The sequence below is a fragment of the Schistocerca nitens genome, chromosome 2, assembly GCF_023898315.1.
Source record: "Schistocerca nitens isolate TAMUIC-IGC-003100 chromosome 2, iqSchNite1.1, whole genome shotgun sequence".
In the NCBI taxonomy this organism is placed as follows: Eukaryota; Metazoa; Arthropoda; class Insecta; order Orthoptera; family Acrididae; genus Schistocerca; species Schistocerca nitens.
Genome location: NC_064615.1, coordinates 492,731,991 through 492,753,102, shown reverse-complemented (window position 1 = coordinate 492,753,102; position 21,112 = coordinate 492,731,991). Strand labels below are relative to the sequence as shown.

The following is a 21,112-nucleotide window of genomic DNA, read 5'->3' as shown; positions in this document are numbered from 1 at the left end:
TTTCTAGCCATCAGCGAGAAATGTGCCGGATACCCATCGTATTGATACCACATTCTGTTCCTTGTTCCTAAAGGTATTTCTTCCAGTAACCCACCTCATGTTTCTTGCAGGAATGTGGTGTAGTTCCTACCATTAAGCTTTCCTTCGATAAAATAAGGGCCTATCACTCAGTCCTCCAGGATCTCACACATACATTCAGCGACCTCGATTTTTGGTGTGCAACTTGCCGCAGCCAGCATGGATTTTCAGTTGCCCAATACTGCATGTTATGCAAATTAACATTTACATGGTTCGTGAATGTAGTCTCATCAGTAAATAAAATCAAATTAATAAATGTGTCATCCCTCTGAATCTGAAGTTGAACCCATCGGCAGAATTCAAGGCGACGCATACAATCCATACCAGTTAATTCTTGGTGGGGACTGATGTGGTAAGGATAGTTATGGAGATGCAGAACACGAACAACGCTACTCTGGCTCATGGCAGATTCGCTTGCGATTTGACGCGAACTAAGACAAGGATCTCGAACCGCAGTGGCAAGAGTAACGATTTCCGTTTCCTCGTTAGTAACTTTCCTTTGCCGGATATGTTTCCGATGCATTATAGAGCCAGTTGTTCTCTATTTATAATACATATATTTAAATGTACGACGTGTAGGGTGAGTACGTTGATGATATCTTTCAGCGCATTAGTCTCTAACTCTCAGTGAATTTCGTTGGCATTCTCCGTAAATGAGCAGCATATCGACTTGTTCTTCGAAGGAATACATCATTCACATCGCTTGATTCGACGATACTAGTCTTACCGTTCCTATTAGTGTTGTACTGCGATAACGTCGAATGTTGTTTACATGACAATGGTACGTAAGATGATACAAACGAAGACCGTTGTTGAACAGAAATCGCTCTTGCTCATAAAGCTAAAGAACTCTGCGAGAAATTTATTACCGTTCTGGAAGTGTGTGTTGCGATTTGCACTGACAGCTGTTCTGTCTGTTTCTGAGTCAAAGGTGCCATTCAGAGCTTGTCAACACAGCCATTACGTAAAACATTGCTCTTGTAGCAATCATTTGTTGAACAACAGTTTTGCTAATAAGTTCACTATCTGTCCCAACGCATCGCCACTCTAGAGAAGATTGTACCATTTTCTAATGCCTCTGCAAAAAGACATGAAGTCTTTGAAGAAGCCCTCAGTGGAGTAGCAACGCAGCGGAATTCTGCAGTTTCATGATGACAAGCCACCGAAAAAAAAGCCCACTTAAAAGATTTCTCTGTGGTGCGTCAGTATAACGACGTCCCAAGAACAGTGCCTTCGACAAGCTTTACACGGCCCTGAATTCATTCTCTCAGCCGTCCGCTTGGAGGACGCATTAGGTAAATCATGAAATGTACTCACCTCTTTTATCTTTCCTTTTAGTTACCTTTTAGGGCACAAATTATTATATTTTTAGTTTATTCAGTTTCCAAGGTTTTTTTTCCTCGTACTGTACAGGTAACTTCGTCGCTCAGTCATTTTCATTAACCAACAACTATACACTTTAAAACAAGGGCACAAAACCCGTCCTAAAGCAAAAGAGACAAAATGTGGATTTTGCTTCCCGGCAGCTACTCCACGAAGCTTAAGAAACTGCTAGTTGAATGTGGAAGTAAAAGCACAGTGTATGGTTCCTCGACAGATATACGCGATTGCTCAGTCCACCGAAAAATACTTTCGAAGGGGCTTGCGCATCCTCCGTGTAAGAGAATGTCAAATCTGATCTAAAGAAGGGGCTCTCCCGAAATGTGATGAATCTTTTCAATTTAAGTTTTTTTCTGCCACGTACACCGTACAGAGAAGAATATACACTCCTGGAAATGGAAAAAGAACACATTGACACCGGTGTGTCAGACCCACCATACTTGCTCCGGACACTGCGAGAGGGCTGTACAAGCAATGATCACACGCACGGCACAGCGGACACACCAGGAACCGCGGTGTTGGCCGTCGAATGGCGCTAGCTGCGCAGCATTTGTGCACCGCCGCCGTCAGTGTCAGCCAGTTTGCCGTGGCATACGGAGCTCCGTCGCAGTCTTTAACACTGGTAGCATGCCGCGACAGCGTGGACGTGAACCGTATGTGCAGTTGACGGACTTTGAGCGAGGGCGTATAGTGGGCATGCGGGAGGCCGGGTGGACGTACCGCCGAATTGCTCAACACGTGGGGCGTGAGGTCTCCACAGTACATCGATGTTGTCGCCAGTGGTCGGCGGAAGGTGCACGTGCCCGTCGACCTGGGACCGGACCGCAGCGACGCACGGATGCACGCCAAGACCGTAGGATCCTACGCAGTGCCGTAGGGGACCGCACCGCCACTTCCCAGCAAATTAGGGACACTGTTGCTCCTGGGGTATCGGCGAGGACCATTCGCAACCGTCTCCATGAAGCTGGGCTACGGTCCCGCACACCGTTAGGCCGTCTTCCTCTCACGCCCCAACATCGTGCAGCCCGCCTCCAGTGGTGTCGCGACAGGCGTGAATGGAGGGACGAATGGAGACGTGTCGTCTTCAGCGATGAGAGTCGCTTCTGCCTTGGTGCCAATGATGGTCGTATGCGTGTTTGGCGCCGTGCAGGTGAGCGCCACAATCAGGACTGCATACGACCGAGGCACACAGGGCCAACACCCGGCATCATGGTGTGGGGAGCGATCTCCTACACTGGCCGTACACCACTGGTGATCGTCGAGGGGACACTGAATAGTGCACGGTACATCCAAACCGTCATCGAACCCATCGTTCTACCATTCCTAGACCGGCAAGGAACTTGCTGTTCCAACAGGACAATGCACGTCCGCATGTATCCCGTGCCACCCAACGTGCTCTAGAAGGTGTAAGTCAACTACCCTGGCCAGCAAGATCTCCGGATCTGTCCCCCATTGAGCATGTTTGGGACTGGATGAAGCGTCGTCTCACGCGGTCTGCACGTCCAGCACGAACACTGGTCCAACTGAGGCGCCAGGTGGAAATGGCATGGCAAGCCGTTCCACAGGACTACATCCAGCATCTCTACGATCGTCTCCATGGGAGAATAGCAGCCTGCATTGCTGCGAAAGGTGGATATACACTGTACTAGTGCCGACATTGTGCATGCTCTGTTGCCTGTGTCTATGTGCCTGTGGTTCTGTCAGTGTGATCATGTGATGTATCTGACCCCAGGAATGTGTCAATAAAGTTTCCCCTTCCTGGGACAATGAATTCACGGTGTTCTTATTTCAATTTCCAGGAGTGTATATCTATATGTCTCGCGTTACTGTCGGAGAAAATATAGCTACATAAATCGATATGCTTTTGGAAAAAGTATCTATATATCGCTAGCTTGTTAACAGCCCTAGTGGCAAGATGGAAGCTCAACGTTGTGGCCGGTGTTAAAATTCTGGAGTCTCTGCTCGACATCACCGAGGTGTGTGACAATGAACTGAATCCTTATATTGGTACTATTCTAAAAATTCTAGTCACGCTTCCTGTTAGCAGAACACACGTTCTCAACCCTTCGTCTCCTCAAGAGTTGGATTAGAGGAGCCATACGAGAAGAGCGACTCACCTGTCTTGCTTTCTTTCAGATCCACCGGGATATTGATATTAAATCAAACAGTATTGTGAATAGGAAAGTTGCTACTCTCCATACAGCGGAGATAATGAGTCGGAGATAGGCACAACAAAAAGACTGTTGCAAATATAGCTTTCGGCCACGTAAGGCCTTCGTCAGAATAAGACGGCAAACACACACATACGCAATCACGCTATGATATATTGACTGATGCAGTCGTCGTGTGATTTGCAAAGAATAAGAAGGGATGACTTGAATTTTTCGTATATACTAATGCAGAAAAGGCAAATTCTGTGGTCTGACTGCTTGTGGAGTGCAGTCTTTCTTCGCTGCGGCACTGAGAGGGGGAGGGTGTCTGGCCGCCTTTTATCCCCGGGGAAGATCCCCAGCACTCATCTGGTAGCAGGCCGGGTGGGCTTGAGGTCATCCTGGAGGGACTGGAACGAGGATAAGCCCCTGACCCCGTCTGGGATTGAACTGGGCATATCCAGGGCCTCTAGACCATCATGCCCAAATTACAATATAACAAAATAATTGATATATTCCACTGATATTTTTTTTAAATATTATAATTCAATTCAGTTGTGGCAAGTTTTATTTTTGCAGAAGGTGGGGGGAGGAAGGGCATGAATGACAATCTACAACATTGAAAAATATTTGACGAGGTGAAGAAGTTACTTTCATTCTCTTTTCTTCTTCCCCAATGCCCAAAGGAGATGTCTGTGATAAAAGATTTATAAAAACACGAATAAATTGTGCCCCCCCCCCCTCTCTCTCACTCCTGGACTAAAGCCTGGATCTGATCTAGGGTGTAGAGGCATTCGACCTCATCTAACTCCTTGAATGCTGTCAGACCCATTCTGAGAAGATCCGCTTGCGCTCCTCCAGCAAATAAAAGCGTATTTCCAGACGAAGGAGTGGGCTAGCAGCAAGCATTGCGAACTACAGCTTCGAAGCTCTGTAGCATTGTCGAGGGCATTCCTTGACATTCTCAGTTTTGTTCCACAAGACACCACGTCGACGTTATATTTGTTTTGTTACATCATGAATATGGAAGGATTAGAAGCAGGCTGCAGTTAGTCTCGTGAGACCAGTTGATGACTGACTTGTATCAAAAGTAGCAGGTGGCTTCTGGGTCTGGAAAGAAGCTGATTATGTGTGAAAGATATGTACGTTGATCCCATGTCACTCCCTACTGTACCAAAATTACGCCATTTGCAGAAGATGACAGTGCGGGCAATCAGCATCACGTGGTTCTCTGAGCCTAACTGCGAACTTAATGTACATATTCGTGCGCACGCGTGCGTGTGTGTGTTAAGTGTGTGTGTGTGTGTGTGTGTGTGTGTGTACAGAAGGAACGAGCAAAGAAGCCTGCAGGACACACATTTTATTGCTGGACTAGAGTGCATGTGTTTCGAAGGAGATGAGTGGGGAGGAAGGACTGTGTGGTTGGACAGCGAAAACGTGTGTACTACATTCAGATCGGTTAGGGAGCAAAAGTCTCTAGCACTGCCCTCTGACCACGGCAACAGTTGGCAGGCGACTTTAGGGATCGCGACACCTGGGACAAAAAGCGCACCACGGGAGGGAGCATGCCAGCACTACAACAAGCCTACGGTAACACCGTGATCTTGGACACCGTCTGGCATTCCTGTCGTGGTTTTTGTGAGTGTCTATTTGTTGATCATGGACACACATTTCGGTATTCTTGAAGCTTTTATTAAAATGGTTCAGAGGGCTCTAAGCACTATGGGACTTAACAGGTGAGGTCATCAGTCCCCTAGACTTAGAACTACAGTAGTTAAATCTAACTAACCTTGAAACCTCCCCTTAGAAAAATTTATGAATTACTGTGCTGGTAAACCCCTTAAGTTATTTGATTTTCAAACTGCTGAGCAAAACTGAACGTACTCAGACATTTCTCACTTTACTTATTCTGATCATCACTAAACTGACAATGTTTTTAGCGCAACGCTATCTGACTTCCAATAATCCGTACAAAAGAATGGCCCTGACTAACAATAACCTATCCCTTTCATGAATCACTTACCTCACAAAAATCTTCGAACTACTGCAATACAGGGAGCGCCAATACTGCGAGCTAAATAAAAGATTCTAACTGCTGAAGGCACTAACTACTGATAGGCATAATTAGCAAATGAAAGATTTTGATAGAGAACAAACAATGTATTTACCTTAATAGTGTTCAAAAGTCATAATATGTATATCAGTTCATGATATCCAGTCTTATAAATATCGTTTTTCTGACGGAAACACGTCCAGATCGTCCGCTCTCAAAACTCTGCCATCTCTCTTCCCACATCCACCACTGCTGGCGGCTCACCTCCAACTGCCCAACACTACGCACTGTTCACATCTAACTGCCTAACACAACAATAGCGAATATTCCAACAATGCCAACCAGCCACAGACTGCATACAGCACAGCCAGTGATTTTCATACAGAGCGCTACGTGACGTTACCAACATAAAAACCTAAACAGCCTACTTACAACCTAAGGACATCACACACATCCATGCCCGAGGCAGGATTGGAACCTGCAACTGTACCAGCAGTGTGGTTCCGGGCTGAAGCGCCTAGAGCCGCGAGGCCACTGCGGCCGGCGATGCTTTTATTACATTAAGATGTATATCGCGTGTCCATCATAATAATAGATTCCCTCAAAATAAAGTTTCAACATTTTCATTTATTCCGAAGAAATGTTTATCAGTAAAGTCTCCAAATACTTTTAATTATACTGAACGTATGTACCAGACGTAATGCGGGAGTCTGATCTGAAGCAATCACGCCACCTAATGGCATTTCCGTTGCAGGCTTCTACTAACTACTCGAATGCTACGATAGTATTGTATTGTTCTACGAAATGTCACGTATATTAGTTCTAGAAATTAATGGGTTACTCCTGAAGTCCATATGCTTGGGTATGTTTTGGTGCGTTTCAGTGTCACGTATCGTTGGTTACTGATGGTCAGTCATTTTATTTATCTTATCTCTACAAATTAAAAAATTGTTTCATGGAATCAAACCCGATCATAACATTAGAAATATGCGCAATCTAGACGTCAAACAAATACAATAATTTCTTTCGGATTTTATTAAAAAACAGTAAATTCCAGCAATTAATGTTTACAAGAAGATTTGCTTCTCTGACATGGTGATGTAATTAATTATGTAGACAAGATGTTAATGGAACTTTATTAACTTATTGTGATTCTTCAGTTCTTCAACTTCTCCCGGCGTACTTCATGACGACATAGTCCACAGACGAACGGCTGGATGTCATTGCCATCATTAGGTGCGCTGACATAATGATTGCTTAGTGGCCAGCGTGGCGCTTTTATCTCAGCTCCCATCCCACCTCCCTTCCCTCTGACCTGCCACTCTGTCCATCATCCCCGGCCAGCATCTTCTACGCCTCTCCCATCGACACTCCAGGTACACATGCCGATGGTATCCCTGCTGTTCCTCCACCTGCCCCGGAAGTTAATTCGTTGTGTGATATCTCCTTCATCTCCTTATTCAGATTAAATGCGAGTTCCTAGGCCTTACTTCGGTTGCAGCAGCAACAGCAGAGAAGCCATCAGCTTGTGTACCTGGGTACGAACGGAGTACGGAGCATCGTGACAATGTGACGACGAGGGGAGCAGGTGCTGGCTGAGGACAGTGGACAAAGGGTCGGATTGAAGGTTGGAGCCGAAGAGATTAAAAGCGCCATGACGGCCGCTGATAAGCAATCACTTCTCACTGCACCTGATGAAGGCCGCTTCCCAATATATTCTGCCCACTGGACACTGACATCCGGCCATTCACCCGTGAACTATTTCGTTATCAACTCATTGTTTGCCTGAATTATATTCTAGATTTTTTATGATTTGTAAGTTATATCATATCTTTACGAGATGTCATGAACCTAGCCCTCGTTGTTCAGATGTGTAATGGCAAACTGGCCAGCAGATTTGTAAACATAATAATGCTCGTGACTTGCAAATGTGATTTTGCAAGGAAACACGAACATTTTTCGTATGGCTGTACGGCAGTAAAAACAACTTTTTTTCACTTTATTACGAATATTATAAGGTACACTCTATTTAAGCAAGTGAATTTTTATTGCCTTTGTCATGCAAGAGACAACACGCACAGATCGTACGTGCATTCTCAGGTAAATCGCATTCTGCTTGTTTTGCTGGTTGTCAACGTTTTCAAAACCACACAGCAAACATTGTGTTTTATAAAGTAGTAAGTTTCACATTTTTAGCTACACAAACATTAAACAGTTATTGCATAATTTTTTTTCAAGCAAAGAAGATACGGTGATCGTTTCATAGTACTATTTCTAAATTTCTAAAACATCAGCATTTGCAGAGGTTTACTAAGTATGTGTATGTAGCAACTTGTCCATGGACACTGAACTTACTAACAGAATCGCAAAGGCATCATTTGTCATGGCTAGATTGAAAAACAGAGCATGGAACGACGGGCTGCTTACCACAAAAACTAAATTAAAAGTCTACAACGCTTGTGTTATAAGCACCCTTCTCTATAGCTGTGAGACATGGACAACTCTTTCTAGGCATGAATCTCGACTCAACAGCTTCTATCTCCGCTGTCTCCGGAAGATCCTTCAGATCTCTTGGAGAGATAGAGTACCCAACATCGAAGTCTTTCATCGTGCAAGCACAACCAGCATCTTTGCACTCCTGAGTCATCGACGTCTAAGATGGTAGGGACATGTCGGGCGCATGGATCTTGAACGGATACCGAAACAGCTGCTGTACGGAGAACTTCAGGAAGGTGTGAGGCCAGTGGGACGACCGCATCTTCGTTTCAAGGATGTCTGCAAGAGAGACCTGACCGAGACCAGAATCAATCCAAGTCGCTGGGAAAGCATTGCAGATGACCGTGTCAAGTGGCGAGTAACTGTGCGCAACGGCGTCAAGCTCTCGAGGACGAACGCACACAGGAACAAATCAGAAAGAGGACAAAGAGAAGAGACAGAGCGGCTTCTGTTCGAAGTCCCTCAAATTTCACATGTCCAAACTGCAGTAGGGACTGCCACTCTCGAGTGGGACTTTTTAGCCACAGCAGACGCTGCAGACTCTGAACCAAGCATGCTACACCATCATCCCTCAAGGATGGACGGATGCCATTTACTAAGTATGTCTGCCAATTGTTCTTCTGTACTACAATACTCTACTTCATAAAAACCTTCTCTGTATTGTTCACCACATGTGGAACTTCACATCAAACATGTTTGTTTCATGTAACTGTCCTCATCTGATGATTTGGATAGCACTTAGATTGTGTACATGAAGCATGGTCTTCACTTCTCTGCTGTATAGCTCTTGTAGTATGTCCCTGACGTATTTTATTTATTTGGTGGATTCTCCTGCTGAAATGTATTCCGCTTCAGTTGATAAAGTAGCCATTAAACTTCGTTGCTTGGTACACCGTTATGAAGACGAATGTATGCATCTCCACTATTCCTCTCTCTTAAGTCTTAAAACATAATCAGCATCATAACACAAATTTTGATGAATAGTGTCATATTGAATTTTTCCAGTACTTTCTTCACATATTGTTCTCTATGTAGATATATTCCATCCTCCGTTTTAGTTATTTGTATCCCTAGGTACATCTCTCGATTTTCTACTACAGATCTTTCAAAATTTTTTTCGAGTTTCTTCAGCAGATTATCAATTTTTTCGATGACTTTTTCCAATTATACTTACATCAACATGATGTATAGCCTTGTATGTGTCTTCAGTTGCATATTTAAATATCTATTGATCCGACTTAAGCTGAATTATTCCTTCTATATTTTGGAAATCTGTCAGTTTTGTTCCATCTGTACGCAGTTAAATCTCTTCCTCCAGTTTCCAGTGAGGAAAAGCTGTTTTTACATCAAACGCTCTCATGCGGAAATTTTTCTCAGCTGCCAGGGCAAATAACAGTCCCAGTGTACAGACATCTATTACTGGGTTGAATAATTCCTTGAAATCTGTGTCTACTTGTTGACAACTTCTCACAAACAGCATTGTCTTACATCGACCATTATCCTCGACTTTAAAGCTCCGTTTGCTTGTCAAGATCCCTTTTCCTGTTCCTTCCTTTGGATTCACGAACTTCCTTGTGTCATTATGATAAAGTGATTGATTTTCTTCTTCTATTGGTTTTATCCAATTTTCTTTATCTGGACCATGGATACACTCATTCTTCATATGAAAGTAAAGCTGTTTCATAATCTTCATATTTAAAAGGACTCTTCAGATTGTTTCCATCCCTTAAATTGAAATTTCTGCTTTCTTCATAACTTTCTTCTCCTTAGTTTTCTTGATCTTCAAGCTCGTTTACCTTATTATTAAAGTCGCAGAGTATTGCACCAACAGCAATATTTTTCTATACAGTTTTTTCTGTCTCTGCTCAAATACAACATCCCTTGACACATCGATACTGAGTAGTGATTCTTAAACTTTCGCTACTTTAGAAGGACCCCAGGGAAAACGAGTGATCGTAAGACAACGAAACTCGATAGAAACATTTGTAAGGACACGTGAAAGAGAAATAATGAATAAACCATTGGGAGAAACTAATTTTAATTTCGACACGGGAGGATACCATTGTTAATTAGTGGTACCATGTTTACACTCCAGGTTACAAACGTTGCTCAGTGAGACGGCCATCTGCATCCATGACAGCCTGGGAACACACTACAGATTCCATTTCGTAATACTGCCCGCAGCACTTTTCGAGCTGTGGACCATGGAACATTCAGCTGTTGCGACACAGATCGTGCGCTGCTTGAAGATTGCACTTTGTGTACAGCATTCTCACCCATGGCAACAGTAACTTCTTCAACAATTTATGGCCCAATTGGCCGTTGGCCTGTCCCATGAGCAATGCTCAAATCGACAGTTAATTTGAACTTCCGAATCATGTTCTTCAGTCCTGGGATGGAAAGAGGATTTCTTGTATTCCTTCAATGCGTCGATATTCGCGAGGAACTGCAGCACTATTGCTGTTGTTTCGATAAAACTACGTCGGCAAACCAGTAGAGGCGTCCAGCGGCAAATCATGACAGTAACACCACTAACACAACGCAAATCCCACAGCACACAGTCTGCACATCGTTCCTATCATATGGTACCCATATGGTGCATGGTTTTCCGTCTGAACTGGCTCAAGTTGCGAAAGTTTAATTATAATCACACTGTATTTCTTCATTCTGTAGCAAAAGGTCTGTAGCCGTTGGAAGCATACCCAACAAAATATATGGTTCACTTGTCTCATGTAGCTTCTTCAAGTAGCCAAGTTTTGTTACAAAAATTCATGATCCAGAAACTTGAAAGTTTTGACAGATCTGGACTTCTACCGAACCACTTACCTGCAGGTGTAACACTTTTATTGACAATGTGGTTTCTATCGATTAAATTTGTAGCTTTAAGCAATGTTTCTCCTCTTTCTTCGGTTTGTTACTGAAGATCATCAGACTTGCCTCGTTCATTATTGTCAGATTTAGCTTCTGCATTCCTATTGCTTTGAGAACTATACGGAATACAACAGTCTAGCCCAATTACCTTTCATTCACACAAATTCTTAAACTCATGACTAGTGCATTCATCACCCTTATGACATCTTATTTTTGACACTTTCAGGCTGAACAGATTTTCTCTTTCTAAGACATAATTTCTTACGAATCTTACAGTCTCCAACTTATAGCCCAAAAACAGGTTACACAAAAATGAGTGAAATCATCTAATACTGTCATGTAGTATCTGCACCCATTAAATGTTGTGGGATCTGTCTCTCCACAGATATCAGTATGTATTATTTCAAGTTGTCTTGTTGTTCTTTCTCTCTCAGTAGAAAATTGGTTTCTTGTAAACTTAGTTCTCACACAAGCTCCACACATTTTTTTTGCTGGGAATAAACTATTGGCAATTCCATCGCACATTTTCTTGATCTTCGAAGTACATCTTATGCCTGGATGACCTAGCTCCTTATTCCATTCTTGTTTTTTGTTTTTTTTTTTTCGACAGTAGTGATTGCATTCCTGGTTTAACATTCACTTCGTATTTCTTGTTTTGGGTTCCTTTAGAACCAGCGTTTTATCTTCATAAATTTGAACAGAATATTTATTAGACACAACTGTGCAATCTGTTTCAGTAATAGTATGCACAGACATCAGATTTCTGCTCAGTTCAGGAACATACATAACATCTTGAGAATACAGTTTTCACCTACAAAGTTTCCTGTTCCAATTATTTTCACTGATTCACCTTGTTTCGTAACTTTCATAACACTATCACAATCTTTCACATTTGTTACATTGTGCACTTCATTACATGTATGTCCTGCACGTGGACTATGAACAACTGTGACCATATCTTCTTCCTCATTAGCTGCTTCTGAAATCTTTTTTTTTATGCTTTCATATTAAAAAGGTACAGTGCCTTCTTCCTTTGTTCTTAAAATAACAATCTTCCTCTTTATGATGTGTCATTTTGCAGAGAGGATAGTGCTTGAAAGGCCTCAGTTTTTGTTCTTGAATTTTATTTGTATTTTTAAAGTAGCACTCTTCTCTTTTCCTCTGTGATTATTTTTCTTGTTTATATAACAGTGTATTTTCCTTTTAGGCCTCTTGCGAAATTACCATGTCAACCACAATTGTTACAGATTAGATCCTAAATTTGTTTTTAGTTAAAATGAACATCAAAGACAGCATTATGTTCTTGGTTATTACCTCTCAACCGTTCCTCTTAACTTATGAGTCTTGCAATTAAATGTTCATAGTCCTATCACCACTGTGTGTTGAATCACACGCTGGCAAAATGGAAAGTACCTTGGGTATGAGCATAATATCTGACATATTTTCTAATTTGAGACGATTCACTTCAGATGCTATATTGCATAGAGCACTTACGTTACTAGCCAATTGCTTAGTTTTATCAAATACGAAGTTTTGTAATTTTTGAAGCAATCGCTGATTTCTTGAGGAAGTGTCTCTTTTGTATACTGCTCTAAGTTTAGTTTATAGTTCACAGACTTGGACGTTTGTCAACACAACGTATGTGGCTTTACCTTCTTGTTATTTATCTACCAAATATAATGTTTCGCCTTCGCCTTGCACTTTGTTATTGCCCCCTTTTTTTCCCCTTTTCTGTCGCATTTTTCAAGTGATTCAGTTCCATCCACAATATCCTATAGATTCTGCATAGTAAACAATTTTCTGATTTTGACGGCCCATGTGGCAAAAGTACTGCTGTCCGTGAGCACTTGTATATCACAAAATTAATCATTTTCTTGAGACATTTCTTCTTCTTGCAACGTATCTTGACTATTTTTTACGCTTCTTTGATTGATTTCGCAATCTTTTAACGTTGTTTCGTCCACTGCTTTGGCCTTTCTTATTTTAGAGCTGTTGTGTTTTTACTTTTAGGTGTTCACTTTGTAACGAACATTATAAGATATACAGTCTTTAAGTAAATGAATTTTTATTGAATTCTACATACAACAACGGACCACAGACGCAGACAGTACGCACACTCTCTAATAAGTGGTGTCATCTTCTGTCCTGGTTGCCAACCTTTCAAAACATACAGTAAACATTGCGTTTTACCAACTGTTCAAAACTTTCAACAACTAGAAAAGAAGTCTACAGGTCCAGATACGAATCTCAGTATACGTCACATATTGATGAGGACGCTGGAAATGTACCCAAATATTAGACGAAGTGGCAAATGAAAAAATCAGGCGCAGTAGGCCAGCTAAAATGTTAAATTGCCCTTCCTCGGTTTACACCACCCAATTCCGGTAAACAGGCTGCGCAGCAGGTATCTGGACTGCGGCGCCCATACGTACTGTCTTCAGCCGCGTATCATTGAAATCACTAGATGATTATAGGTCTAGGTCAGCGATGCACAGACCGCGACGCGTCCCTCAAAGCTCGTTCTTGTACATTGTCAAAAAAATGAACCAAATATCAAAGCAATTGTGAAATGAATGGCTTGGCACGTTTCAAATTAAAATGTGTAAATAATCTTTCCGTAAAATACATGTTGTAATTATATTTGTTAAATAAAATGAAATAAGTAAAGTGAAATAAAATAAAATGATGGTGTGGAACAACTTTGATACTTTACAGACAAAAAATCATAATCCCTGAAGACGGTGATGATGAAATAAAATGAATGAATGGTGAACTTTTCTCAGTCCTAGGGCTCTGCCACCCCCCTCTTCTCACCTCCCCCCCCCCCCTCTCTCTCTCTCTCTCTCTGTTACACACACACAGTACTGGCCCAGTCAACATCTATCACCACGTAGGCCCTGTGGCGCAACGGATAACGCGTCTGACTACGGATCAGAAGATTCCAGGTTCGAATCCTGGTAGGGTCGCAAATTTTAATAACTGCATAGGTGCGTTGTTCTTTACGAAAGTTTTTAAATGGGTCGTTACAATCTGCAACTGTGGTTTGCCTGGAAGTGCCGTTAATGTTCCTTCGTAATTCAAGCTTAAATTAACTTTCTCTTTACAAGTTTCTTGCTGATGCCATTTTCTGCGGCAAGTGTATAAATATTAATTGAAATGCGTTTTTCTAGCTGCAGCAAGGGCAAGGCTTTTCAATTTATGGAACAAATAACTTTATCCCACTTGTACAAAACAAGAACAAAAAGAAAATGGATTGGTGAGGAGAGCGGCCAGAGAGAGAGAACTGCTTGAAGACTATTTCAGACAATCTGTTGAACAACTAACAGTAGAAGAATAGGTAGGATTTTTTTACCAGTGTGTCCCAGTTTTTTCCTGCACCGATTTAGGAATGATTTGAACCCATAGTTGCGATGGTCGCCAACGATGAGTTTCAATTTAATACCAAGGGCAGAAACTTCTGAAAGAAAAAGAAAGTGGGAGCAACATCCCAGTCTCTTTTTAAACGAAAAGTCAAGTGAACATTAAAGATAATAAGATAAGTTACAAGTGTGCCACTCAACAAATCTGAATTTTAAGTCTTACATGCAGAAATATCAAAAATATCAGAAAATCCTGGTAGCATGTAAACGTGCAAGTCACTTCATTGTTTCTTACAGAAATGGGAGAAGATAAAATGAATGCTGAATTTTAAAAATCTTGGTTGAGAAGTTGTTTCCATCTTAGACTAATTAAAAAAATTAGTAAATTGTACGTAAATAGATTTGCGTTCCCGACATATTTTCAGTTATTCACGTAACATCTTAAACACTGATCTATGTAAAGTCTTCGATATTGTCCCTCTGTACGAAGAGCATCGGTGTCATAAGTAAATAGACGTAATAACTTACACATAACTTACATTAACCCTCAGTTTAAGAAGTTATGAAGAAGCATTCGCGCATTGATGGGCTGACTACTGCAGACTACTTATTCGTTCAGTCGGCAAAATAGATCACTGTGTGGATAAAGTGGCAGACTTCCACATGTAGAGTGTTGTGTTACGTTTGGGATTTTATCAGCAAGAAATTGCTTTAGACAACTGACAAAATAACTACTGAGTACAAAGTAAATAACCCCAACCCAGAAATTTGCATAGTCTCTCAATGGTTAAATACCGATTTTCTATATTTGTTTATTGTGGTCTTTTATTATGTGGAACTTTTTTAAGAAATAATTTGTTGCATATGTTACTCCATTCTCAGTACACAGCCTGTCGTCGTCTGACAACATATGATGCTATGTTAGATAAGAGATGGTTGTACACTCAGACCAAAGATCTACTACAACAAGACGGATAGAAATTTACGCAAAAAATGGCCGAACTAGATATCTCGTCTCCCTCGGCCAGAGATATTGACAGAAACGAGGTAACGATAACTACAAAAAAATTATTCGTTCTTCATTTGTGTGGCTGTATTTCCGTAGTTGCTTTACAATTCCTGAGGATATTTTCGTTCTATCGTTGCAACTTCAAGAAGATGCGAGTGTTGTTTTTTCCCCTTCATCAGACTTGATTCGCTTTATTGAGGTAAAGCATCATCAGTGCTCTCTAGTTAAAGATATTTACAATTTGATTTATTTGTATGATCGAAAAACAGTACGTTAACAATATGTCGGTTTTTCAATTGAAAAACAAATCAAATTATAAATATCTTTAATTTAAACACTGATGGTGCTTTTCTCAATAAAGTGAAACGCATCTGGTGGAGAAAAAAACACGCGTTTTCTTGTTCTTGCAACGACGGAACGAAAATATCGTGTTTATCATTATTTATTACGCTATCGCAAATTTTTTTTATTTGAGTGTGTTTACGTTATCTACTTGCGGTTTCGCTAAATCAGACTGTTGATTTTCACAGTCCACGTCTTCGAGAAGAGACGTTAATTTTCCGGAAAGGAAAGCTCACCGCACATCTACTTTATTTCAACAGGCGTATACTTCACTTGCCTCCAAAAACTGCCGCGCGGAGTGGCCACGCGGTTACAGGCATCATGTCACGGATTGCGCGGCACCTCCCGCCGAAGTTCGAGTCCTCCCTCGGGCATGGATGTGTATGTTGTTCTTAGTGTAAGTTAGTTTAAGTAGGGTGTAAGTCTGGGGGCCGTTGACCTCAGCAGTTTGGTCCCTTAGGAATTCACACACATTTGAACATCCAATGACTGCGCAAAAATAAGGGCTCGTTAGGGATTTGACCTGGCAACCTCTCGCACCCTAACTGAGAATCATACTCCCCTTTTTTGTTTTGTTTCTTCTTTTTCTTTTCTTTTTTCCCCCTCACTGTACTTGCCTTCTCGGCCTGGCTTCAATGCTACTTGTGTAAGTTGAGATAAACTGATATTTTGATAGTAAGATAAATAATCACTTTAGTTGTTCTACCTAACCCAAAGACGCATGTCTGCACAAGAACTATCTCAGCAGTGCGACGACTTCAAAGTTATACTTCACGAAGGTTTGTATTCCAATTTATTCCGCAGTATCTTTATGAGTCATCCAACGCATCGGTTTCTCGAGGTTTGTTTGATGAATTGGCTTCCCATCTACATCTGCATCATACTCCGCAAGCCACCTAATGGCGTGTGGCTGAGGGTACTTTCGGTACCACTATCTCATCCCTCCAACCCTGTACCACCACTCGCTAATAGAGCGTGGGAAGAATGATTGTCGGTAAGCCTCCGTATTGACTCTAATTTCTCGGATTTTCTCATCGTGGTCAGTACGCGAGATGTATGTCCTCTACGTTAATTGATTCGATAAGTTCAGGTCTGTTTGCTGCCAAGCAGTCTGTTCAAGGTAATTTTCAGACAAGACATCCAGAACAATGCCACAGGAATCCCTGTCTCTGGCACCAGTGTTGACGGTCTATACCTGGCAAATTGAAGTCGCCCCCTATTACAACGACATGATGAGGAAAATTACTAATGATATTCTGCAAGTTCTGTCCGAAGCGCTCTACAAGTACAGATCCTGACCCAAGTGGTCTATAAAAGCATCCGATCACCATTTTTGACTGTTCTTTGATACTCAGTTTCACCCAGATTAATTCACATTAGGAATCCTTCATAACATCGCTAGATTTTATCGAAGTTTTAACTGCAATAAACACGCCGCCACCATTGACGACTAGCCTATACCTACGATAAACATTCCAATCTGAACTTTGGATTTCGTTGTGTTCAGTGGGTTCAGGAGGGTAATACGAAACACCGTGCTGGATCCCAACGGCCTCTTATCACTAGCAGTCAAGATGACAGGCATCTTATTCGCATGGCTGTAACGGATCGTGCAGCCACGTCTCGATCCCTGAGTCAACATATGGGGACGTTTGCAAGACACCAACCATCTGCACGAACAGTTCGACGACGTTTGCAGCTGCATGGCCTTTCTGGATAGAGAAAATGTTCGACGGCTGCCCTGGCCAGCACATTCTCCAGATCTCTCACCAATTGAAAACGTCTGGTCAATGGTGACCGAGCAACTGGTTCGTGACCATACGCTAGTCACTACTCTTGATGAACTGTGGTATCGTGTTGAAGCTGCATGGGCAGCTGTACCTGCACACGCCATCCAAGCTCTGTTTGACTCAATGCCCAGCGTATCAAGGCCGTTATTACTGCCATAGGTGGTTGTTATGGGTACTGATTTCTCAGGATCTATGAACCCTAATTGCTTGAAAATGTAATCACATGTCAGTTCTAGTATAATATATTTGTCCAATCAATACCCGTTTATCATCTGCATTTCTTCTTGGTGTAGCAATTTTAATGGCCAATAGTGTACAAGCGGTCCTTCTGCTATTTGTGAGTTTTTTAGCGTAACTGATTATTATACCTTCCTTCGAGAGTACCGCCTCCTTCGACAATAACGCTGTCCCCAGTTCACTTCTAGTTCCAGCATCAATTACAGCGTGGGCGTGGGGGTGGGGATCCAGTAACACATATTGTGTAATGCGATGACAGTTACTTCTTGAAGTAAAATAATATTCATGTCTGCCGTATACAGAAAGTCTTTCAAGCTATTTAATTTCAGTGAACTTCGTATGCTGTTGATATTCAAATTTGCAATTCTGTGCGGTTGAGACGGGTTCATAATGTAGTATGTTTTACAAACTCAACTTTTTCATCACATGCAGTCAGTATGGAAGCTGTCAATAAGAATCATATAAGCATCCGCCTCCTCTTACTTGGTCTGGGAGAGGTAATTATTCATGAGAGGAGACTGGCAGTGTGTCTCCAGACGTTAAATAAGTTTCTCTCATTTTCTCATCTTCCGTGGTCTCTTGTACCCAGTTCTTCTCAAAGATGTTCTGAACATGTCTTCCGCGGTTTTACGGCGGATTTCTGGCCCACTTTTGTGGGGAGTTGCACTTGTGTCTTCTCTTGTTTTGCTTCTGCAGGGTTAGATGCACGTCGGCTGGTGAGTGAGTAGTTGTAAGCTGTGTACGACTGGAAAATTCCTCTGAACTCGCATTTAATTTCTGGGCTACTTGTTTGACCTTTCCGCTCATCAGTGAAACAATTTGCTCAGCAGCTAGATGTGCGATCCTCCGTTTCTTTTTTTTTGGGGGGGGGGGAGGGGGGGGAGCGACTTTTCGGTGAGCTTTCAGATTTTTCTGTTGCTACATACTTTTCAGGTTCAGTGATATTTCCGTCAGCAGACGCTGCACCAGACTTCGGAACACTTCCTGCAACTAGCTCGTTTAGGGTTTGCCTGGAATATCCGGTCGGTTGCAGTGCGGGCGGGCAGAATGACCTCCGCTGCTTCAGTGACTTCCACCACAATATCGCTGTCATTAGCATTATTAGTCTGAGGAATGACCAGAATGTGGGCGGGGGCTGGGGATCCAGTAACACTGAGTTATCGGCATTGAAGACATTGCTGCACATCTAACAGCTTCGCCGGCCGTTAGTTGAGCCACGCGCCATTTCGTACATTGGACAGGCACGTGACCCGTTGACCAACACCGTGCGCACTTTCTAGTCTGTCATTCATACATGACGATAGGTAGGTAGCCACAAACGTTAACAGAAGGTGAGATGTGTTTCTGTAGCTCCACATAAAGTTGTCTATGCCATACCGGAAACGTATGTGAGTTCGACCATTTTTCTGGACTATTACCGAGCACTTTTCCATAAGACGATACTGCTACATTTATTTTCTTCCCCAAGACCTCAAATGCTAATGCCAAAATCCTTACTGTCGTCATACCAAAATCGGCACGGATAACAATAACTTCACTATTGTTTCCGTCAGAGTGCTTGAATCTAAGGGTTCTTCCACTAGATTCGACGATTGTATCACAAAGATCGGTATTTATCAGTTGGACGCAAACAACAGTACTCACGATCGAGAAATAGATATCTACTAAATCGTAGCAACTTACCTTCACATCGTCATCATCATCTTCAGTGTTCTGCCAAAAGGCAGGTTTTCACGTGGTAGTTCTCCAGACTGTCCGGTCTTCTGCCATCCTCTTCAGGTCTACATGATTTCCTTTTCCCTTTATGTCGTCTATCATCTTGTATTTCCTTCTTCCTCTCAGTCTTCTCCCACAAACCAATCCTTCCAAAGCATCTGATAGCAAGCACTCCCTTCTCAATGAATGTCCCAACCAGTCCTTTTTTCTTTCTCTGACAACCTTCAGCAAACAGCTTCTCTCACCAACCCTTTCCAATACTCTTTCATTACTCACTCTTTCCATCCAGCTTATTCTCTCCATTCTCCTCCACCTCCACATCTCAAATGCTTCTAACCTTTTTCCGTCCTCTCGTCTCAGTGTCCATGTTTCTGCCCCATATAGTGCCACACTCCAGACAAAACATTTGCCAAGCCTTTTCCTTAGTCCTTTATCTAATTTTCCACATGAGAGTCTCCTCTTTCTGTTGAATTCCTCTGTTGAATAGCAAATATGGCAATTCGAGTTTTCACCTCCTGGTGACATCTCAAGTCTTCAGTTATTGTTTCCAAGATACTTAAATGCACTTACTTGTCTAATGGTAGAGTGTCCTATTTCAATATTGGACAGTCTGCGTCTTCTACTGATGACCATACTCTTTGTTTTTGCTGTGTTTATTTGCATCCCATATTCCACACAAGCTTCATTCAGGTCTTTCAGCATGTTATTCACTGCCCGCTCACTTTCTGCCACCAATACCTTGTCATCAGCAAATCTTATACATTCTATTCTGTTTCCACCAATACATATTCCTCTTTTCCCATCTAAGCCTTTCGTAATAATCTCTTCAAGGTATACGTTAAACAACAGTGGGGAAAGGTAACAACCTTGTATAACAACTCCTCCAATGTTTTTCCTCCTGACATTTCATTTCGTTTTCTTATCCTTACTTTCTTCACAACCCCAAGAAAAAATTCGAATTCATAAGAGTTCGGTTTAATAAAGTTTCGGTCGAAGTGAACTTCAAAGTATCTGCTGTATTTATTTGATTGATACTTGCATCTTCTGATATTCAGCCAAACACAAGCACAAAAGCGGACAGCTGCAATAAACGCTCAGACTTACCACACACGCGAGTGAGAACGCCGCAGCTCGCAGAGGAGGTCCGCACACGACTGACACCGAAAGTTGATTCTAATTTTATCTTAACGAAGTTGTGGGGTTGGTCTTTTCCTGCAAAAAATTGATAAACATTAGCTTTAAGAATTGAAATGGCTTTTTTTCTAGCTGAAGTAAGAATAAGGCGTTTCAATTTAGGGGACGAATAGCTCTGTCTTACAAAATGACAAAAACAAATATGCAATAGTGGAGAGAGTGGGCTGCGTGAGAGAGAGAAGAGAGAGAGAGAGAGAGAGAGAGAGAGAGAGAGAACAACAACTTGCATGGGGGCTTAATTAAAATAGAATGCAAATAATTTTAATTTTTTGTTTTAGTAGCTGTCTGTTCGGTTACGAAGTCTCGTAACGGTTGGCCCTGACTATTATTATTACGCTATCTGACTGCATAGAACAACAACAAAGAATGAAATGGAAATTTTCATTAACGCAATTAATTAATTAAGTCCCCAGCAACTATAAAACCTACGAAACCAA

The 21,112-nt window shown here is 42.0% G+C and overlaps 1 non-coding gene across 1 annotated transcript; it reads left to right on the top strand.

The window, feature by feature from the left end:
• The first annotated feature begins 13,921 nt into the window (after positions 1-13,921).
• Trnar-acg (transfer RNA arginine (anticodon ACG)) lies at positions 13,922-13,994 on the top strand. Its single transcript has one exon. It is a non-coding gene; the product is annotated as a tRNA-Arg (tRNA).
• The last annotated feature ends 7,118 nt before the right edge of the window (positions 13,995-21,112 follow it).